General features: G+C 52.7%; 1 protein-coding gene across 2 annotated transcripts in view; it reads right to left on the bottom strand.

Annotated features, from left to right (window-relative positions):
• CORO2B (coronin 2B) overlaps positions 1-23,480 on the bottom strand; it is a 122,367-nt gene that overhangs the window by 62,216 nt on the left and 36,671 nt on the right. The window contains exon 1 of one of the 2 annotated variants that reach the window (XM_028507694.2): positions 20,208-20,825. The exons of the other annotated variant lie outside the window; for it this stretch is intronic. The gene's annotated coding sequence lies outside the window, so the exon portion shown is untranslated. Of the gene's footprint in view, positions 1-20,207; positions 20,826-23,480 lie in introns of those variants that run through there. 2 annotated transcript variants of the gene reach the window in all.

Raw genomic sequence — 23,480 nt, 5'->3', positions numbered from 1 at the left:
CAGCCTCCACCAGAAGACAAGGCTCAGGGAGCCACTCTCTACCCAAGTCTGGTTAGCAGGACCATGAGTTCTTTCTCCACCCCCAGCACAGCCCATGGTTGGCACCTGGGACGGGCTGAACAAGGCCTGTACTTTCCCAGAGCTAACTTCCTTGCACGGTCTCATGGGCGGCAGTGAGAGGCAAGGTAAAAAGAACCAGACTGAGAGCCACACAGACCTGGATGCAAGTGCAGGCTCTGTGCTGTCCAGCTGTGTGACTTGGGCAAGGCACTGACGCGCTCTGTGCCGCCTCCAGCTACTGAAAAGGAGGCTAATGATCTCCACGGCCTCCAAGTGTGTGGAAGAGTCAGTGCCAAGTTGCCGTGATGTCTGGCACCCCTCTGGACGCTCACTTAATAGGGCAGAATATGAGGCAGGAGGGGGCAGGCTGGGCACTGTGCCGCCCTCCCCACACCCTGTCCAACCCAAACACTCCAGAGCCCTGCAGGCTGAGGGGCTGGGACTGAACTCAGGCTGAGGGACCAACTTGGGCCTCCTGGGAAACGTATCATCCCAGAGCTCCCGGAACATCCAGACAAGATGACCCTCCACACTACATGCAAAGTTCCCTGGGGGAGCTTGCAGTTACTGGCATCTCCAGGTCTGTTATCCCACGGGGCTTCATTTCTTCCTCCTCTACCTCTCTTCCACCAGTCTCCTTCCTCTTCCCCTTGTTCTTTCCACAGTGTCCCACTGTGGCCAAGGCTCCTAGTGGACACACTTGCATTCTTCTTGAACATATTCCACATTGTCCCTCACAGCCCAGCTGGCATTTCTGAGCTGGATGTTGCATCCTGGGGAGCCAGAGCCCTGAGGGTCTGTACTCAGGTGACATGTTTTTTCAGCCAGTACATCTCCTGGGGTAGCCATGCCACCCCTACCACACACTCCCCGACCCCGCATACCACCCCCAGCAGGCTCTAGAATGATGCAGGCTGAATCAGGGGAAAATGGGGTGTGTCTTTCCAAGGGCTTTGTTCTCTGCAAGCCTGGTGCTGGCCTCTCCCCATTGGCTGGTAGACTGGGGCTGGATCTCCATAGAGATTCTCTGTGCTGGGCCGCCTTTGGAAGGGCCGATGGGGGAGGCTGGGCCTTTGCTCATCAGTGGTTCTTCCTCCCTGAGCCTGCCAGCTTCACCCCACAGGAACCCAGAGCGGGCGTGCATGGCAGAGTCCTGAGGGACTTCGCAGTCCTGTGTCTCCACTCCTCATTCCACTCCCACTAACCACGCGGAAGACACTTCGTTTCTCTGAGTATCAGGTGCTCTATTTCTAAAATGAGATCCATAATTTCTCACTTCATGTGGTTGTTTGAAGAATCAAGATAAGATGATGTAGGTGCAAGGTCCCATTCAAGATAAACTATCACTGCTGCTCCGGAGGGCCCTTTCTATTTGAGGGGTGACCTGGAAAACACCGATACAGACCCTGCTTTCAAATGTATTATATTATAAGCCAGTGAAGGAAATAAAGCCAATGCAAATTCAACAGACATTTGGTGGCAAACAAACTGTAGGGACTGTAAATGCTACAGGAATGAGAAGTTAGGGAAGGCAGAAGGAATCATGGCAGGCTTCGTGGAGGAGGGGTCCATCTGCCTGCACTGAGAGAGCACCAGGCACTGTGCACACATTGGTTAGTCTCATAACCCACCACCAGGAAGCGTCTGAACTCAGCCAAAGTTCAGACAGCAAGCACAGGAGTGATTCAAACCTGTTCTTTCTGACTGCAGTCCATACTGTTTTCTCCAACTTTTTATTATAAAATATTTCAGCACACAAAAATAGTCAAGAGAATGGTACAATAATCAACCACCATCTGGATGAATCATTGTTTTGCCATACTTCTTTGTGTATTTTTGTGAGTGTGTGTGTGTGTACACGTCTTTTTTTCCTTTTGTCGAATCATTCAAGAGGAAGTTGCAGACCTCATGCCCCGGCCCCACTGTTGCACAGCATGCATTTCCTACAGAGGACAATTCCCTAATGAGCACGTCATGATTAGCACTGCTAAGAAAACTGACAATTCGTTGATACCATCTAACACCCAGCCCATATTCAAGATTCTCCAAAATGCCTTTCACAGAGTTCCTCCCCTGTATCGTGAGCCAGGGTGGGGAGCCCCATTGCTTCCATGTGATCCACTCGGTCGTGATCTCTCTGTCGCCTCCTTTAAATCTAGAACACTCCCATCATGTTTTTTGAAAAAAAAGTTTTTAAGTGACATAGACTTTTTAAAGACATTAAGTCAGTTATCTTATAAATTGTTCCAGTGATCTCATGTTGTTTTGTGGTATCTTCGAAATCATTCCTGTATTCCCTAGAAAACTTCAAGAGTTGGGTGCAAAGCCTTGATCTGATGCATGTTGAAGACGCTCCTGTTATTACCTGGCTTTGCTGGGGGTGAAGCTGGCAGGTGGGGGCAGAGCAGACGTGTGAGCATGCGCGTGGCAGGGCCGCCGGCAGGGGGGATCGGCTGCACGGTGGGTGTCCAGGATTGTCTGGGAGGGTGGTGGGCTGAAGGCTGGAAGACCTGTGAGGCCAGACCAGGCCCTGGTGCAAAATATGCTCAGAGTGGGGCATCCGCAGGGAGGTCTGACCTTTCCACCCGCAGTTACTAAGGGACTGACTTCATTCTGAGGTCAGACACATGGGTGTGCAGGCAGGGAACAGAAAAGACTCCTCCCTACTCTGCTGAGTCTGGGACTAGAGGAGCTACCAGACCCTGGAGGGTAGGTAACTGGTGGGGATAGCCAAGAAGTGATCTGAAAATCTGGCCCTTTGCCCTTTGTCCCTTGCCCCCAAAACCCAGCCCAAATCCTGGTGAATTCCCCCAACTAGTTCTAGTGAGGGCAGATCACACTCTCTGAAACTTTCAGGGCAAAATTGAGACACATCTGAGCTTCCCAAAAGAAAGGACTTTTTTAATGGTTAGAGCTGTCTTGGTAGCTAATGAGCTTCCCGTCCCTGGTGGGGGCCAATAATCAGGTGGCTGACCTCTACTTAAAGGTAACATGGAACAATGGATGGAACTAGACGGCCTTCCAGCCCAGGGAAATAGCGCTCCTCTACTTTATGAAACACATTGTGTTGAGACAGAGAGGAGCACAGAGGTCAGACTGCCCAGCAGGAGCCCTGGTCCAGCCACCCTGGCCAGGGACCATCGTCTGCTGTAAAACAGGGATCGTGATGCCTCCCCAGCTGGGTTGCTATGACCCTGAATGACACGGCTGTCATGGCAATTGCTATCTCCTCCTAGGGCATCCCCCAGAGCTGATTAATGCTTGGCCACTTCTTGTAAGCGGTAGATGTACATGTTCTCTCTCTTCTGATACTAGATTGTAAGTTATCTGATCATCTGCTTCCTCCTGGCCCCTGTACAGCCCCAGCCCACCCCACGCCTGGTCCAGGACTGCTGTCTGGCAGGAGCCTCCTAGTGACTCTGGTTGAGTAATCTCTCAGTGTGGTGGGAGGGCAAGACAAGGTCAAGCACAAGCAACGTTCCTTAGATGCTGCGGGTGTGGTCTCCCTCAGGACCTCCCCTCTGGGCTGTGACTTCAGCTTGCTGAGGGTTTGACTTTCATTGTCAGGATGATGCTCCACCTCTGCACGCAGAACAAGGGTCTGGTCCTTGTCATCCCCCCGTTACCACTTCTGGGTCCAAGATATTTCTCTGCAGTGTTTGTCCTTGTGGTCATGCAACCCCACCTCCTCTGAACGACTTGTCACCAGGACGCCAAGGCCCAGGAACTCAGCACAGCTCTCAGGCTGGGGCTAAGTGCCTGCAGTATCAGCAAGGGGATAAGTGCCTGTGGACCTGCCCCAAAGGTACCCACAGCCCCAGCCATGACCCTCTCTAGACACCACCTCGCTCTCCACCACCCCTAGCTGGCCAGGGGGTAGAGCTGGGCAGGCACTGCGGTCCCACTGAAAACATATGGTTTATGTTACTAATTTGAGGCTCAGAGGGTTTAAGAGTGTAGCCTAAAGTCATAAGCTATGAAAGCTGCAGAGCCGAGACTTCAGCCAAGAACTCTGACTCTTAGTCTACCGCTCTCCTCCTTTGGCCTCTCCACCCAAACCCATACCCTGCTCCGCCCCCCCGCCCCCGTCCCCGCCCCGTTGCTCCATATAATGCAGGGCAATACACAACAGGGTAAAAAACTGTATAGCAGGCAGGGGTTTGAGTCAAAAAGACTTTAAAGGTTTCCACCTTGCCTCTGCCAGTTGTTAGCTGTGACTTTAGACTAGTCACTCAGCCTCTCTGAGCATCAGTTTCTTTAACTGGAAAGTGGAAATAATGTCACCAGGCTCACTGGATGCATTGAAGTGACAGAATGCAAGTGCCTGGCAAGGTGTCTGGCACAGGCTGGGTGCTTGCCTTACACTAGTTCTACTCTCTTCCTTTCCCCTGTAAGGGAGAGGCTCTGGCCTCAACTGAGTGTTTACTTGGGGAGGCCAGGCTCTGCCAGGGGGAGGAGGGGCCCGGGCTGGGCCAAGGGTCAGGGGAAGGGAGGGAGAGGCTCTGGCCTCCAGATGTGCACAGCAGCTGGGCCCGTTCCCGGGCCCAGGGCCATCCCAGTCTCCCTCCGAGAAGGGGAGGGCCCGGAAGGAAGAAGTATTCATTTCGCAGCTGAGTGGCTCTTATAGCCTCTTGAGAAACGAAGGCTGGCTTTTCTCTCCTCTGAGATAATCACTGCGTACACCCCACATGGAAGCAAATGGCATCCTGTCCTCGATGCCAAAAATGATTTATTGTGGCCAGCAGGAGCGATTTCTAGGTGATGACGACTAAGATCCAGTCATTTAGCTGGCACTCAGAAATGTCTGAGGGCAGTGTTTTCTTTCCTCCCGCTCAGGTGAGAGGGAGCTCACGACTACATCCGTGGAGAGCTGTCGGCTGGGGCGCCCAGGAGACCGCTGCCACAGCCACCCCTGCTCGTGTGCTGCCGGAGGAAGGCTGGCACTGGCCGTCTTGTTTGGGTCACTAGCTGTGTGGCCTGGGACAAGTCACCGTCCTTTTCCAGGCTCAGTGTCCTTTTCCATGAAATGTGGGTATCAACGGCACTTACGTCCCAGAATCTTCATGAGGACAAGGACAAGAGAGCACAGAGCACAGGGGCTTTGCAAACGGCGCGCCTCCCTAATGAACGCCAGACACTCCCATCAGTACGTCTGTGGCATTCGAGCATCACGTTCTGGGTCCGTGAGCGACAGCTGATCGCCTGGCCCCCTCCATCTCTGAGCCAGCTCTGCTTCCCAAGCCCAGGTCCAGGCACATGGAGGGACACAGTGCACAGTCCCAAATGAGGGAGCAGACGTGGACCAGCTCAGGGTCCTGAGAAGCTTGCCAGGCTGGGCAGCAGTTACTGATGGACTCCACCTTTCAGCTTCCTCTTCCGTAAAACGAAGGCTTAGGATCGTTTCCTTGTGGCAGGAGAACTCTTTCTCCCCATAGAGTATTACTCAGAACTCCAAAACGTGAAACGGGCAGGTCAGAGCTGTCTGCGTTCAAGTCATAAGGAAACCGGAGTGTCTTCAAGTCACGGTCCTGGGACAGCACCCAATGTGAGACCCTCTGGTGTGAGGGAGGATGCCGGAAACTCGTGTTCTGGCCAGTGCAGCCACTGCCTCACTGGGGACCCTCAGGGAGACCCTCCTGCTCCTCCCACAGGAGGTGTTTGGGCCAGAAGGGCCACACTGAGTTCTCACTCATTTCCAGGACTTCTGAGATGTTATAGCCATTCAAGAAATTCCCAGCACAGAGAAGCTGGACCACATATCTTCTCTCTTAGGTGCTCTCTGATGGCTGGGCCCACTGGGCTTGGGCCTCCAGGGACCCAGGAATTCCTGCAGGGTCTGCCTCTGAATTCTTTGGCCCCCACGGCAAGGCCGACTGCAGCAGGGACGGAGGACGAGGTCTGACTCGCTGCCCCCGTCCCACCGGGCCTGCGCTCACAGCTCAGCAGCACCGCAGTGGTTGGGAGGGAGGGCCCTGCAGCCAAGTGGCCTCCATTTGAGTCCTGGCTCCACCTCACCCAGGCCAACCTGGACAAGTCGCCAAACCTCATGGAGACTCAGTTCCCTTCATCTGTGACATAACCTTGTGAGGATGCTCTTCCTCCTTCTCACCTCCTTGAGGTCTTTTCTCAAAGGTGACCTCTCAAGGAGACCTTCCCCAAGCACAGGTCACTTATCGACCACGCCACATGTCTTACTCACCTGGTTTGTACCTTCTCCTCCCCTAGACCGTCAGCGCCGGGAGGGCAGGGTTTGTCTCTTCCGCTCACTGCTGCATCAGCAGTGCCTACAACAGTGCTTGGCACACGGCAAACACTTGAAGAGTGTAGCTGCCAGCGGGCCAAGGGAAGTGGTGTGCTGGCACGGGCTAAACAACTGGCTCTCTGAGGGTGGGGAGGGAGCCCTGGTTTGCAGTGTCTGCCAGTTGCCAGGTGAAAATCCTCCCACCATGGCTGACTTCAAGGTACCAGCATGGCAGCACTGAGTGTGTAGTTAGGTTACAGTGAAACTGCAATGGAAATGGGATGACCGAAGAAGAGGCAGAAGCCACCGAGGCAGGCAGAGTGACAGCAGGAGGCTACATTAACCGTGTGGTCTTCACATTCCCTTCAGGACAGCGTCTCCCAGACCCCTGGTCTGGGGGTCCCCTCGCAGGGCTCTGCAGCGGAGTCGTCTGAGGAGCACGTTGTACAGGCACGTGCCTGCAGACCCCAGAGCTCGAGGATGCCCGCTCTAGCTTATGAGCCTGAGAACAGGCCCGGGCTGCACCATCCCATCTAATGGCTACTAGTCATAATGGCTGTTTACATTCAGGTGAATTAAAATTAAATCAAATGAAAAATTTCAGGTCCTTTATGTTCTATGTCTTGATAAAAGTATAGGTTACACAGGTGTAAGCATTTGTCAAAGTTGATTCGTTATTTAAGATCTATGTGTTCCACTCTAGATAAACTATATCTTAATAATAAAATACTCCTTTAGAAAAAAAATCAGTTCCTCCACTAGACTAACCACATTTCGAGTGCCCCCTAGCCACATGCGGCTGGTGGCTGCCGTAGTGAACTGCACAGATTACAGATCACTTCCATTGCTGCAAAAAAATTCCACTGGGCAGCAATGGAAGAATATCAATTAGTCCCAAAAGTCATGCCCTACCAGAAAGGAATCGTACTGAACCCCATACCTAGGAGTTCCTGGCTGGAACGCATGGGGACTGTGGAAGGCCATAGTCCGTAGTCATCCCGAAGACTTTCTCTCCACCCCGAGCACACGTCGAATGCCTGGGTTCCGGGCCAGCTCTCCCATCACACACAGAGCTTCGTGGGCAAGCCTCTCAGTCTTCTCAACCGTGAAACCTGGATTCCCCGCCTCTGCCTGGCTCTGCCCTGCCTCCCTCATGCTATCAGGGAGCAGATCAAAGTTAAGCAGAACCTAACATGTTGGGGTGGTGCCTTCTCAACAGTCTGCAGGTGGGAGGATGCAGATCCGGCACCCATGTATGCTACATTCTGCCCATCACCCAGCGCAAGTCCAGCCAGACACGAAATCTATTCCTGGAGTGGGCTTCCGTTCTGAATCCCCGCAGCCTTCCTGTTCTGCTGAGCAGGACTGGACACGTGAGGGGAGGCTGCTGGCCTCATCTGCTCCAAGCTCTTCAGGGGAGCTTCCCACCTCCCCGAGATGGTCCCTGGGCTGGGAAGTCTTCCCTGAAGCTGCCAGATTCTGCCCTGTCTCTTCATCTCAGTGATGCTTTTCCTGGCTCATCACACTGACGACAATAGCCAACATTTATTAAGTGCTGACTACGAGCCAAGCATTTTACATCCATTATATCCTGTAATCCTTATAACAACCCCAAGGAAGAGCTACAACTATTATCCCCATTTTCAGATGCATCTGGGCTTGCCCAGAGCCACTTAAGTGGAGGAACTGGGATCTAAACTCAGGTCTGACATCAGGATGTCTGCCTTGCATGCTTACCGCCACACTGGATGTTCTCCAGGGCAGAGACTACGTCTCATCCTTCCTCATTTCTCCAGGGCTTCCCATTAGGTTTAATACATTATTATTTTTAAAAATTTATTAATTTTTAGAGAAAGGGGAAGGGAGGGAGAAAGAGAGGGAGAGAAACATCAATATGTGGTTGCCTCTTGTGTGCCCCCTACTGGGGACCCGGCCTACAACCCAGGCACGTGCCCCGCCTGGGAATCGAACCCGTGACCTTCTGGTTCCCAGGCTGGCACTCCATCCAATGAGCCACACCAGCCGGGGCAGGTTTAATACATTATTGATAAATACTTATTAAATACATGAATGAGAGAAGGAATAAAAGGACAGGAGTAAGAAAGAGTGACTGTCACTGCCCCCCAAATCCTTCAAAAGCCCCCTTGGTGCTCCCAGATCACAAACCTTGTCCACTACCTCATGGGGTCTGCAGGACGAGTTCCCACCTATCGAGGTCCAACCTGGGCGGAAAGCTGGGAAGGGAATGTGTGCCTCTCTGTGGGCCCAACTTTTCCTTCCTGACACGCGTAGAAAGGCTTTCGTGGAAGCATAGCCTGCCAGGGCAGAAAAGGATCCTTGGGTCCACTAAAATCCAGCCTCTTATTTCACAGACTGAGGCCCAGAGGGGAAGTGACTTGTCCAAGGTCACATAGCAAGCTGTCATCGAATGACCAGTACACACTGTAACCCTCCTGTCAGAAGTGGAAGGCGGGGGAGGAGGTGGAGGCATAGGGCACGGTGCTGCCACAGCTCAGCAGAGAGACCCAGTGGGAGTGTCTGGGTCAGGCAGGCCCCCCTCGCCCTGCACCCACTGTCCACCGGGGTTCTGAGTTCCGTGTTCCTCTGCCCACCAAGGGAGGGCTGGTGGGGCTCAAAGCACAGGCCCAACACATGGTTTCTATTTGCAGACACTGAGCCTGGTCTTGCCAGACTTTTGACCTATTTTGAGGAACTGAGGGCCCCGCTGGCTCAGGGATGGCCTCCCACTCATACCCCTTAACCCACGGTTTGGCAGAAGATCAGATGGATGGTTCGGGGCCAGTGGAGAGAGGGAGTAGAGGAGGAAAACCTTCAAAAATGAGGCTGGGGTGGATGTCTGCAAGCTTGGACTCTGGGGAAGGAATCCTGCTTAGAGTCTTCCGGGTATTTGTGGAAATTCAGGTTTCTGGGCCTCACTTCGGACCTGCAGGGTCACACTCTGGGGCGGGGCTGAGGAATGCACATTTCCCCTAAGCTCCCCAGTGCACTGTCTGCAGACCAACAGCACTGGCATTATTCGGGTGCAGGTTAGCAATGCAGAATCCTGGGGCCCACCTGGCATGGAAGCAGAGTCCACAGTTTGACAAGATCCCCAGCGATCGCAGGTATCCATCAGGGCTTCTCAAACTTGGGCGTGCACCACAGTCACCTGGGGAGACTGTTAAAACAGATCGCTGTGGGGTGGGGCCTGAGAATGTGCATGTCTTATAGACTGCCAGGTGACGCTGAAGCCACCTCAGTCTCTGACCTGCAAGGAGCATGGGGGGCCCTCTGAAGCCCTATCTCTGCAACTTTTCCTCAGTCTCTTCAGCTCTCTGAGTCTCAATTTCTGCATCTGTAAAATGGATATATAATTCATACCCCTTTCCTAGGATAGTTGTGAGGCTCCAGTGCAATAATAACGTGTTTGAAAGTGCTCTGTGAACTGTAATACAAATATTATTTTATAAATCAACTTGACTAATTAACTAATTTAAAAAGACTTTAGGTGATCTAATTTGACCTTGACAGTCGCCTTGCCTTACAGCAAGTCAGTGGGAGAGCTTTATTCTGCATTCCTAGGCTGCCACGCACAAGACCAGGCATGCAGTAAGCACTCAACAAGGGCTAGTGGAATTCGACCCAAGACTTCTGCTTCTCAGCCCGATTCTCTTTCCACTGCAGTCTCTCTCAGTAAGGTAAGGCAGAGCAAATTTTTTAACAAAAATTGTTTGGCAGTTGAGTCCAAAAGCTGAGCTGAGTAGATGCCAGGCACAGCTGCCACCCTGCAGGCTCTTCACTGGGGAAGGCCCCGCCTAACTCTCAGCATGATTTGGGATCCCGAGTTCAGAGTGCAGGCCTGGCCCAGCCCTGACACGTGGTGTGTGCGCTCATTGCAGGGGTCCCCACTCCCCACCAGCTCCTGGCAGTCCGACCACGCAGGCGCTCCGAGCCAGGACATGTCAGGGTTCCTGTGTTTATGGCCATGCAGTCCTCGCACGGGTTGATACAGCTCCCTGACACCCCCTGAAACAGCATGCCCAGCCTGCTGCCCGGGAAGGGGGCAATCGCAGCTTCGTCCTGCTGAGGGGCCCTTCTAATTATCGGTCCCTGTAGCCGGGGCCCCTCAGACCACCATCTCACGGACCAGGACTTTGGCTCCCTGCCACCTGGCAATGCAGAAAAAAGAAGGGTTGATAAACTTCCCCTGGGGGAACATGGTAGCTCAGCTTGGGCCTTTCTGCTCCCAAGAGATAATTTATCTAAACTGCAGCCAGGGGAGGGCACAGAGGAGAAGGGTGGCCTGCGTGCTGTGTTGTAGTGTGTCTGTGGGAACTCGGAGGAAGCCGGCCCATCTTTCAGTGCCCCAGATGAGAAAGAAAAAATGGAAAATCTTTACATTACTGTTAATCATCTTGAGTAGGAAAGAGGGCAGTGTATCAACTTGCCCACAGAGAAGCAGCCCCCAGCCACCTGCACAGGGCTTATCTGGAGACAAGCTGCATGGCCCACCTCGCACTGTCCCCACAGGATGTGTGTGTGTGGTGTGTGTGTGTTGTGTGGTGTACACGGTGTGCGTGTATAGGAGTCACCATTTCTCCTGGACTTTGATGACAATTCGAGGGGTCTCATTGGCTGAGTGTTTTAAAACTACAGCAGACACTTTTTGATTAAACTGCATGTTACTGAAAAAATAAAGTGGCTTTTGTTTGGAAAACCCTCTGACTGATGATGTCTCATGATGTTCTTCTCTACCTTTCACTCACTGCCTTGCAAACAGAATCTCTTAGGCCCCAGCTGGGTAGTTCAGTTGGCTGGAGCAACCTCCTGATACGCCAAGGTTGCAGGTTCAATCCCTGGTCAGGACACATACAAGAATCAGCCAATGAGTGCATCAGGAAGTGGAACAACAAGTAGATGTCTCTCTCCCTCTCCCCTTCCCTCTTCCTATCTAAAACTCATTAAGTAATTTTTAAAAAGAAAACGAAAACAAAAGAATCTATCAGTTAATTTAGGACCAGCAAGGAAAGGGGAATCTGCCTGCACCTTTGGCCAACAATTTCCCTCCGACAGCCTCTTCTGTTCCCCAGACTCACACAGGGCACACGCAGCCTTCTCTAGGTGGCCGTGTCGTGTCCCACACGACCTCCAGCTCGGCTCCCGTAGGAGGGACCCACACTCAGTGGCCACTGCAGCTCAACCACTCTGCCCCTCCCTCGGAGGGTTTAACTCTGACCTGCACTGGCCGTGGCTGAAGCAGAGGCCACGGCTGAGAGAGGGGCCCGGGCCAGAGGAGAGCCAGAGCTGTGAAGAGGATCGTTTTTACTTTTTAGATACGTCTGTGTGCTTTATCGTTGCACTCACTAATTGTGGCCTTCCCTCCTCTAAATGGCATCCGTTTACCCAGAGAGGGTTTAGGACTATAAGAACAGGAACCAAAAAACTCAGGTTCTGACATTCAAAACAAGATTTTGCAGCTCCACAACCATCTCGGGAGCCAGGCTCGAGAGGCTTTTCCCGATGCCCATCTGCCTCTGTCGGCAAACGAGGCATCTGGCCTGGCTGGCTGGCTGGCTGGCTGGCAGAGAGGGCCCAGCCGGACCCCGAGGAAGGGGAGCGCGCTCCTGGAGGGCGGAAGGATGGAGGATGAGAGGGAAGCAGAAGGGAAGTGCATGTTCAGATGTGTGTCCTGATTTTCCAGACTTTGGGCCCAAATCTTTGGCGGACGTGTGCTCGGTAAGTGGTGGCGACAGTCGAGTTTCTCTCCAACTTCTTTGTTGGGATTCTAGAAGGAGACAGGCCAGTATTCAGAATGGCCCTGGGCCAGTAAGAGGTGGCCTCACAGAATTAAGATGGCCAAGGGAGCTGGCCTGACAGAGAGGGCCGGGCATGCACTCTGAGCCTCCTCCAGACTTTGGCTGGTGGAGAGAACCCAGCTGCCCCTGCTCAGCCCAGAGACAATCCAAGAAGCACAGGCCACCAAGAGCTTGCCGTGGCGAGGGGCAAGCCGACTGCACCAGAGGCTGTGGGGGAGACGCCTAGGCCAAGAAAATGTGGACCAGGAGTTTGTCAGCTGCAGACTTCAGTGGCAGATGCCCAAAGAATACCCCGGGATGGGATGGGCCAGCCACAGCTCAGCTGGGCGTCAGCTAGGACGAGTCCAAGAACCAGCACAGAGCCAGAGGTCCCCTGCCTCTGACACCCGAGGTCACTTAAGCCCCACCATCTATTATATCCCCAGATGCCATTTTGAAAAAAAGCCAGGGGAGGAGGAGCAGCTCTGAAAGATGAGCCCTTCAGAGTCACCCAAGCAGAAGCCAAACTACTGCAGAGGCTGAGCCTTTACATTACAGGACTAGTTAAATTACCGACTCAGACTGACGCCACTGGATGAGGCTGAATGTGTTTTGTCACCGTGACCCTGTGAGGAAAGGCTCCTGAATGAGATCAGATTAGCTTCAGAGGAAGTAAAGAAGCCGTATCTCCTTGGCACATTCGAGTGGTCAGGGCCACCCCACGGAAGGCTGTGCACTGCATGGCTCGACCATGTGAATAGTGCCCCTGGAGCTACGCAACCTGGGAAGGGGAGGAGGCTGCAAGTCCTTTCACAATGAAGTGGCTGCAGAAGCAGGAGGCAGAGTCAGAAAGCTGCATCGCCATCCCACAGGCCAGGCTGGTGCAGACAAGATAACCAGGGGGTTCCTGCACACTGGTAGCTCTGAAACGCCATTCCAGCCTTCTGACGCCTGGTCGTATGGCTGTGCCTGGGGCCTGGAAGGCCTGCCTGCTGGTCACTCTCTAGCCTTCCCTTGCTAACGGTCAACAGAAAAGTCTGTTTCTAGTAACCAAGGGAACCCACTTGAGTCATGGGGAGGGACATGTGCCCTTCCCAAGGCAGCTGCCCTGAGCCATTCCAGCATCCAGTCTACACTAGCAAGTGTCCACACTGGCAAGTGGAAGTGACTCATCCCTGACAGCTCAAGACGAAGAGCTCTCCTTGTGCAGGTGTGTCAGGACTGTCTCCAGCATGTCTGCTGGTGTCAAAAGGCTGATACATTGGCCCTGGTGCATCTCTGAGCGCTCTGTTCTGGAGACTCACCCTTCCCGAGCCGCAGTAGTGCTTCCTGGCTGCAGCTCCCAGCAGGCACTTGGCATATCCTTGATGGTCTGATTGGTTCTCTTTGCACATGAAAGAGAAAGCTCTAGAAGTCCGTATGCTAGGCCTACATGCCAGCTTAGAAGTCTGGAAAGAGCAGGACTCTAAAATTAGATGTGCCTGGGTCAACATTCTAATATCACCACTTACTAGCTATGTACCCTACCTACCTTGGACAAGTTCCATTGTTTTTTGGAACTTGCATTCTCATCTGTAAAAATGGGGAATAACAATGCCTACTCCTCGGGCAGTTTCCACCCCCTTGTCTCCCCAGGAGTGCGCTGCACACGCTGTCAATAACCAATTGTTGGGTAAGACTTGACTGGCTTTTTTGAAGTCACGCATTAACTTCAGAGCTGTTCCAGACCCTGCCATCTGGGTGTTCCCTTGGAGCTGTGGGACAAGTCATCCCTGGATAAGGGAGGAGGGGAAGATGCTGCTGACAGGCTACACAGCAGCCATTTCCATCCACATTCACTGCAGGAGGGCTTTTCACTGTCCCAGTATCCCTCACACTTAGGAGAGGCCCTGTGGGCCAGTTTTGTGCTGGGGGACTCCTGGGAAAGTTTTTTCTTATTAATAAAAGAAAACACATAAAAAGTCTCATTCTTGATGTACTGGCTGATATGCTACTTCCTGCCTTTGTTTGCATTTGAGAATGTAAAGCCCAGGGCAGTGGCAGCCATCTTGGGCCCATGAGGTGACAGCCCAGGATCCAAAGCCAACATGATGAAGAGGCAGACCAGAAGGACAGAAAAGGTCTGGGTCCTGCTGACACTGTTGAGCCACAAAACCAGCCCTAGGAACACCTCTGACCAGGCCTCTTGTTCAATAAAACATAAATATGCCTATAGCTTGAGTCATTCTTGGTTGATTTTGTTGTTGTTGTTGTTGTTACTTATAGCCAAAAGGATAAAGGGTAGAGAAGAAAGGGCAGGAGGTAGCGGATGTCTGAGTGCTTGGACACTCACTCCCTGTGACCTATGTCCTTGAGGTCTCTATGTCTCAGAGGCTCTGGCAGCTCCCACAGCCAACAAGCTAGAAGTTACCAGGAGGCTCAGACACCCCGCAGCCCTGCCCATGCCCAGCAGGCCTGCCCCTGCTCGAGAGCAAAGGAAACCCAGGCCCCTCCATCCCCTTTGCGGGTTTCCTCTCATCTCTCAGCAGAGCTCCTCAGGGTGAGCCGATGCGGCTGCCTCTGCCTCCTGAGCACCGTTGCAGGGTTGCAGGAGTCGCACAGCTCACAGCCCCAGGGTAGCGGTGATGGCCCTGAGGGGTGGGGGGGGCGGAGCACTCAACTGATTCATACTGCCCACTGCCGCACAGCCACCCACACAGCGCCTCCCGGGCACAGCAACACAATTGAGAACTAAGGAGATCTTCCCCAACTTCTTTTCTTTATTTCTCAGAGGGCTGTCATTGACAGAAGCCATGAGGAGGAGTGAAGCTGAAAATGAGGTCATGTGGGCCTGGTGGGCAATGAGCAAACACCAGCACTGTCACCGTCCCCTTCCAACGTGGTGGCCATGTGGGTGACAAAACACGGCCTCTGGGCAGCCCCTAGAGGGGGTGGTGTCTCCGTCCTGCTGGGATCCTTGCTCTTTAAAGTACTCTTTCTCCGTTCCCTCGTGGCACACGTGCACGCACATGCATACACACACATGCACTCCTGGCTCCTACCCTTCTGCTGGTCTCCTGCCCACCTCATGGGCACATTATGAAACCCTTGAAGTTGCTCATTGCTCAGCCTTTCCATACACATCATTTCCTCCCTGTCCTGGTCCCAGACTGTGTTCCTGCTTCAGGCCCTCCTGGTCACCATGAAAATCAAAGCCAACCCACTGGCATCATCTGGCCTCTGCAGACACCTCTACAGACGAATTCTCTCTACTCACCTCTCCTCTGGAGCCAGGACCACCCCAGTCTGTAGGGCACATTGGTGAAGTTAGCAAAAGGTACCCCTTCCTCTTGGCAGATGCAGCGTGGGGCCAGAGCCCACAGCTCAGTGAGTCGGTAGAACACGGGTGGTTGTCAGCCTCCCCTTGCTCCTCTCCCAGGCACCCGCATGCAGACACAACTCCACACCTGGACGGGGCAGCCATGCACGGAGCCTTTCTAGTTACACCTTCCAGTGCTTCTGACCTGAACGCTATTCTCAGACATTGACTACAGAACTTCCAACGATCAGCAGCCCAGTTCAGGGGGCAACGACCTTACAAAGCACCACAACCTCCTCGGTACTCCCCAGCACAATCCCATGGCTCACCTGGTACCTCCGTGCAGGGCTCACCTCCTAGGCTCTCCTCTGCTAACACTAGCTAAAGTCACAGCGCCTCCCAATTCTAGCCCATTCCTCCCTGCCCTGGCTGGAGGTGAATCGCACAGCTGTCCCCAGAGACACGGGGTCTCCCCCTCCCAGGTTCTTGTTCCTCTCTGGTGAGAGGTCTTAGTCCTCAGAGCAACCCAATGAGGTGGGTGTAATTATCTTCCCCTAATTATAGGGGAGGAAACTGAGGCACAAAGATTAAGTAACTTGCCCAAAGCCACCTAGGGAAGAGGCAAAGGCAGGATTTGAACCCAGGCTTCCAGCTCCACTGAGTGTGTGCTTAACAAGCAAGCTATGGGGCTATTGTGGGAATGAAATGAGATAAAGCATGTTTGGCACACAGAAGGCGCTCAACACATGGTCTTTATGTTAATGTGTCATTATTGTTAAACGTTTAACTTTATTACTCATTGTGCAAAGTGCCCACCAAAACTGAGCTGCCCCTTCTGCCCTCCCTCCAGCGCTGATATGGCTGTTTCGGTGGTGGGTGAGGGTCTTGGCACTCTTTATAGGTTTCCTGCTGGATTTCCAGTTAGGGGGCAGGGGGAGAAGATTTGGGGTACAGAGAAGGCAAATAAACACCCTCAGCCCAGAGCTTCATCAAACTGGTGGTACCTCAGCACATAGCAAATCATGCTGGGTACAAGAGGAGGGGGCTGGAATATGGGGTAAGCAGGGAGGTCTGGGGCAGAGAGGAAGCCATCCTCATGAGCCCGGAGGTCTTGGGCAGGGAAGCAGATGGAAGATCAGGCTGCCCCTTCAAGACCCAGCTCAGCAAATGACAAATGAACTGCCTAGTGTAATTCCTGAGGCCCAGTACAAATGCCACTTCCTTCAGGAAGCCCTTCTAGATGTCCCGGTAGAATCAACTCCTTCCTCCCCTCTGCTCCCAGCAAGTTTTATATTTCAAGCCCAGCCTTGCCCTGTTCATACTATATCTACTCTGTTTCAGGTTCACAGCATAAAGAGCTTGAATGTCTTTTTGACTATAGGCTTCTGGAGAGAAGGGACCAGGTCTATAATGTCTGTATGTACAGCAGAGGCTTAATGAATGATTGCTAAGTGATTAGTGAAAGAATGAGACACACGTCCCACCTGCTTTGGGCCTCTTTTCTGGGGCCTCATCACGGCAGAGCAACCATGTGGTTGGTGAGACCTCAGAGCTGGCCTGGGAGGTACACAGAGTGAGGGCCCCACTGAAAGCGACGGGACAGTGGGAGAGGCTGCCTCTCCTTTCCACTTGCGACAAGGCTCTGCCTCCGCAGCGGGGGCAGCATCACTCCCCAGCCCACCCATCCCTCCCTGGTCCTGGGTTTGGTCAGCACCCCGTCACCCTGCAGTAAGGTCCCCACCCAGGTCTGTCCAGGCCCCTCTTCCTTCTGCAGCCCAGCAGGGAAAGGCCGGGCTTCTCACCATGCCTCCCGCCAAACCACCGTCCTGCCCCGCCCCAACTCCCTCCTTAAGCTGCTGGCGGACGTGTCTCACTGTCCCAGGCGTGCGGTGACTCCCCCTCAGAAAGGTTCTAGGTCACGATGGGTGGTGGTGACATAATCATGGTTGTTGAAACACACAGAATCGTACATACAAAAGGATGGCTTTTACTGCATGTAAATTATACAATAAACCTAACTTTAAAAATTCCCTAAAAAAATGTTTGTGCTGAACCTTGATAAAGAACGCCTCATAAAAGAAACCGTGGGAAGATTCCAATTTAGAGACTCCTAAACCTTGTTCGGTGGCCTGAGGAGACCTGGGTCCCCCTATCCGCCCAGTGGCACTCTCTGAAAGCCACCACAAGGGGCCTTCTTGGGCGCAGAGAAAGGGATCCTGTGAAGGCTGCCACTTGCCCTATAGTGTCCCCACTCTGGGCAGTGTGACCTTCAGTCGCCAGCACTGAAGTTAAAAAGAGAGACTCCTGGCCCCACCCCAGATCCCTTGAGTTAGAATCTCTGCCGTCTGACGTTTAAAAAGCCTCAGGTGATTCCAAAGCACAACTAGTATTTGAGATACACCCCACACTGGTTTCAGGCCCCAGAGACAGCGGTTCCTCTCATGAGTTCCAGGCTGAGTGAAACACTGAATGGTGCCTTCCCAAGACTCTGAGGGTCTGCGCTTCATTATTACCATTTGTGTTAGAAACTGTGTTTGCTGTCAATTCTAATGCCTTACCTTGGTAGGGTCCTTCAAGCTTACATAGCACCCTGCCATGGATTACGTCTTCTAGGTCAGGCACCTGACTCTTTTCACCCCCATTTATCAAATGGCAAACATCATCAGATCGGGGTTACGTAACCTGCCAAGATGGGGCGGGGGCAGGACCTTCGACCCTGGTCCTTTGAGTCCACCTCTCCTCTGTTCCATCACCCTGCCCCACGAGCTCAAAATCCTCCTTCCCACGAGAGGCAGAACTAAAGAGGGCAGGGCAGAGTGGGGAGAATCAGAAAGGGCTTCCTCTCAATCCAGCCACCAAGAAACCTGTTTGTGCTCCCTGAGTCCAACAGCAGAATGACTGCTAGATCTGTGACTAGGCAGTGAGGGGTGGGGCTGCTCAAGGCGCCGCCTCCAATCTCACTCAGCAAGTGTCACCACTGGGGTCGCCCAGAGCGATGAACCAGACGCGGTTACTGCCCCCACCTCCTGGGTGCCGGATGGAGAAGCCCAGCAAGATTTCTGGAGCAAAGGAACCTGCAGGCTGCCCTTCCCCCAGGAGTCTGCCCCACTGCCGGAGACAACTCCTGGACGTCATCCCAGATGGCCTCAGGCCACGGCAGCTGGGAAAGGCTGGCCTCACCCCTTTCTGTTCCTTTGGGATGGGACAAGGTGGGGCTGAGGAGGAAGGCTGTGGTCGGGGAGGGCTGGAGGTCACTCACATCCACTTGTACACGTTAGATACTCCCAGCTTCCCACGTGACCTCCTGACAATGCACCAAGGACCCACAGTCTCACTCCAGCTGCTTCAGTTCTGGCCCCAGTTCTGCTGCCCTGGCAAGTCTCAGGGCCTCGGTTCCAGAGGCAGCACAGGGTGGAGGCTTAAAAAGCTGGGCCATCTCCTTGCTGGGTGATCCCAAGAAAGTAACATCACCTCTCTGAGCCCCAGTTTCCTCATCTACAACACAACAGGGGTGATATGAATAGTGCTCACTGGATAGGGCTTATGTGAAGTTTAGATTCCATAAAGTATACATAGCACCCGACACATTCTTGGCCTTTGTAAACTTTGGCCATCATCATTCTCACCACCATCCTCAGTTTTCCGGTCTGTTAAATGGGAATAATCTTACCCCCTGCCCTGCCTACCTCAGAAGGGTGCTGTGAGAGAAGGTGAACAAAACTGCAAACTCCACAAGGGCAGGGCCTGTGTCTGCCTTGTTTCCCTGACGCATCCCCAAGATTCAGAATGGTGTTTGTCAATAGTAGGTGCTCAGCAAACAAAATGAATGGAGGGGTGGGTGGGTGGGTGGATGGGTGGCCGGAGTGTGGGGATACATGTTGGGACTCTGAAGGCACTCCATGGCGGAGAGCTGCTTTTGTTTCTAATGAGTAGCCAGTGATGCACGACAACAGAATGGATTGTGTTGGAAGTGGTGAGCTCCCCGTCACTGGAGGCAATGAAAGAAATCAGAAGGTCTCTTGGCACAGGTGCCAGAGATAGGATGCACACAACAGGTTTGGGTTGAACTGGATGTCACCTCAAGAGTGTTTTCCAACTTAAAGTGAATCCTTCCAGCCCACAACAGCCCTCAACCAAGCCTTGTTTAGTCAACTTGCACTCAGGTGAACATAAAACCAACCATCACGTCCTCATACAGTGGTCCCGTTCTCCACCAAGATGGATGGTCTCAACAACATCCTCCGGTCCACACTCACTCACTCGAGTTTGCACACACAGACACTCACCGAGCAGTTGCCACGCCGTCATCATTGAAATGGTAACAGCTAATGTACGAGCTCTCACGACAAGCTAGGCTGTGGGCTAAGTCCCCCTCCCATTTGGCCTCAATGAATTCTTACTCCTCAGGGGAAGGGCTCATAATCCTCATTTTAAAGACGGAAAACCAAGGGTCAGAAGGTAAAGCGACTTGCCCAAGGTTGCATGGCTGGCTGGAGCAGAGACGGGCTTTGAACCTGCCCTGTTTCGCTCCAAAGCCCCTCCTCTTGAGTCACACTTCCTCCGAAACACAAACCAACAACTGCACCAAAGCCAGCCCAACTGGTTCTCACAGGGCTGCTCCTAGCCCAGCCATTGTCCCGATCTTCAGGGTCGGTGGAACCAGCCAGGCAGCCTGCCCATTGGGAAAGGCAAAGTTGTGAGGTCAAAGGCACATTCTCACCTCAGGTGCACAGTAGGGTTAGGTCTTGCTATGTTCATGCAAGTGTGAACCCGGCCAGCTGTGCACTCCTGCTCGAGAATGGTTCTAACCCACCTTTGTAGCTTGTCTTCGCTACTGCCTCCCTCAGCCCTGCATCGCAGCCAGACTGGACCCTTCCTGGTCACCTTCGGGTCAGGAGTGCCTTCTCCTCTCGGCAAAGCCCGCTCGGAGTCACAAGCACAGCTCAGATGTCGCCTGCTCTGCGAAGCCGCTGTGATCCCTGCGAGGGAGAACTGCCGCGCTCCCTCCCCTGTGCTCCCTCCATAACACTCGGCCCATTGCTCCATCCCAGCACTTACTGCATTGTTCTCTGGCTGGTTGTTTATGTGTCTGCCTCCCTCACCAGACTCGGTCCCTTGGGGTCAGAACAGTGTCTGATTCAGGGTGAGAGTCCATCTGTGAGCACCGCAAAGACGCTCAGTAAACGCTGTGGTTTCATTACTGATAGTCAGGAGGGTGTCCGCACAGGGCGCTGGCAGGGTTCGCAGTGGTCACATAGCTGAGAATGTTCACCGCTGATATCATCCGTCCACACAGAACTAAGGAACAAGTCCTTTAACGAGCAGGCGAGGAGAACATCTGGGCTCCTTCAGAAACCATCGCTTCCCAGCGGGGAGCAGCGAGGACTCTGCGTGGACAGACCATGATGCTCCCGAGTGGAGCCCGGCCAGCAGACTGCCCTGCTGTCCTCCAGCCCACTCCCTAGCATGTGCTGGGGGATCTCGTCACAGAAACTGGCTCCCCTCCCGACTCTGCCTGACACACGTGGCGGGAAGGCCGGGCTCCACGTGGCTGGCTGGGTGACAGCAGGTCTGTTCAGGAAAACAGGAGGAGCAGGAACCCCCGCCGTGTCTGCCGTGGAGGACTGGGGAAATGAGGTAGGAAAAGACAGAAGGCATCGGGGGATATAAAAATGATTCAAAGCAAGATGCAGGGCCAGATGAGGTTGGAAGGGAAAGGTGCTCTTTGCTCCCATGGCTTACAATACCCTACAAGGCCCACAGACAAGGGCCTTTCTGGGCAAAGGTTTCATCACTTTTCAGGTGAGGGGTTGAACTGAATCAGCGCCTCCAAACTTCATAAGTTGTGTGCCAAAATGCCTTTGTTGTCTCTACAAATTACCTGAATTATATTTATTTTAGAATTTGGTTTAAATTTACTCTTTTTAAAATTTAAATATCTGCCTGAGCCTCATTCTAAGCAATTTTATCCATGACATCGCTGGTTAGCTGCACAATTTTCCAGTACATCATTAAATCAATATGCGGCAACGCCACCGAACTCTGTGCATCCAGGCCCCACTGAAATTGCCTTGTGCACCACTGTGGTCCACATGCGTTCTCTGAGAAACAGAGAGAGAGAGGATCCTTTGGGCCCTTTCCAGCTCTGACAGTGGAAGGTTTACACCTATCATCTGGCACCCAGCCCCGGGACAGAAGTTCCAGGAGATGGTAAGATAGCCACCGCCACCCTCCGGGACTTTCCAATCTTGTCTGCAGAAAAAAAATGCTCTCCTGTTGCTCAGTGTGTTTGACTTCATGTTTTATTTAAAGTATACTCTAAGGCATTCTACCAAAATGCATACATTCAATGGGATGAAAAATTTAGTAGGTGGTGGGGTTCAGATTCAAGAAAATTGAAGGTAGGAGAACTAAGGCAAGAAAAAAAATGAGTACATAAAAGGCTCCCTGGAAGAGTACTACATATTGGAGTCCTGAGCTTCCTAGCAGCCAAAGCAAAAAGGGAAACATAAGTTACTCTCCTTTCAATCTCATCAGCATGTGCTAATGTCCTCAACTGCATCCCTATGATAAATACGACATAATGGTCTCTGAGGCTGCTAACCTGGACAGAAAGGTGCTGTTGCCGGCTCCTGACAGGTGCCCCTACCTCTCCTTGAGCCAGAGACTCCTATGCTAATGCCACTGTGATCTTCCCCAAATAAAGTTTTGATATTGTCACTTCCCTTTCTCAGAAATGTATAATGTTTTTCTCTTACCTCCAGAACGAAATTAAGTATTTCCAGGCTGTTTTCATGCATCCCCATGAATTCACCACACAGTATGTTTAGGGTCACATATTTAGGAAGCTCACATTTAGTTCTCAGTGGAATAGCCTGAGTTCCAATCTTGGCTCGCCATTCAGTAGCCACATGACCCTGGGCAAGTAATATCACTTCTCCAAGTCTCAGTTTCCTCATGCGTACCATGAAGAGTTCTTGCCTCACAGGGTTATCATGAGGGCTGGATGTGGTAGCCCAGGAAAAGTGCTGCTCACACGACAGGCACGTCGGTGCTGGCTCCTCCGCAGTGCGCGCTCCTATCTCCTGGCTGCAATCGCGCTGTTGCTTTAATCTGGCTGCCTTTCCCCCTTGTCTGTTGACTGAAATCCTATCATTCATCCTGAGCCAGCTCAAGTGCCACTTGAACTGGGCGCCTTCCCTGATTTTCCCAATCAAAAGAACCCACTCCTTGCTCTCTTTTCCCAGATCGTCACAATTTATGTGCAATACAATAAATGCTATACAGTGTACAACACTCTACTGGTGTTTCTCACACTGGAGGGTCACCTCCTGCTAGCAGGTTATGAAACCAAAGTGGCAGGTTGCTGTCAGCATTAACAAGATGACACAGAGTATAAAATATCAGAGTGCATGGCAGGATTTTTGGTTTTACATATATAACATCTGTGTGTACGTGCGTGCACATGCTCTTGGTCTCGGCCACAGCAGAACATCATTTTCTAAGAGGGGCACCCCCCCCCCCCCAGGAAAGCCACAGCACTAGCTGTAGGTTCCTGGAGGGCAGGGACCGAGCCAGGCTGCCTCTGTGTTCCCAGTCCTTAGCGCAGAGCCTGGCATGTAGTATTGTAGATCCTCAGTAAACACTTATCGAAGTGAACTGAAAATCCGGCAATCCGGGATAGTGTGCTTACTAGTGTACTCCAGGTGCCCAAGTTTCAACTACAAACCCCCATGTTGCCTCTGGGTTTCTGTCCAGCTTTGTAAAGCTGGAGGGAACCCATGTCATGTGGAAGCATGGGCTTGCAGGCAGACAGAACTGCTGTCACTCAGTCCCAACCACCCATGAATCCTTTCCCTAACCCTCCAAGCTCTGGGCCCTCATTGGGTAGCCGAGGCTACTTCTCTCCACGTCCACGGTTCATGGGAGGACTGAGTGGGACAAGGTAAAATAAGAACCTGGTAAGTGTGCATAAGCGTCAATTCCTTCCCTTCCGCCTCTTCCCTGAAACCTTTTATTTCAGCCTCGGAGATTTCCTCCAAATAAAAACAAAACACCTCTGGCCATCTCCTTCTGCTTTAACACC

The sequence above is a fragment of the Phyllostomus discolor genome, chromosome 1, assembly GCF_004126475.2.
Source record: "Phyllostomus discolor isolate MPI-MPIP mPhyDis1 chromosome 1, mPhyDis1.pri.v3, whole genome shotgun sequence".
Classification (NCBI taxonomy): Eukaryota; Metazoa; Chordata; class Mammalia; order Chiroptera; family Phyllostomidae; genus Phyllostomus; species Phyllostomus discolor.
This window is presented reverse-complemented; position numbering and strand designations above follow the sequence as displayed.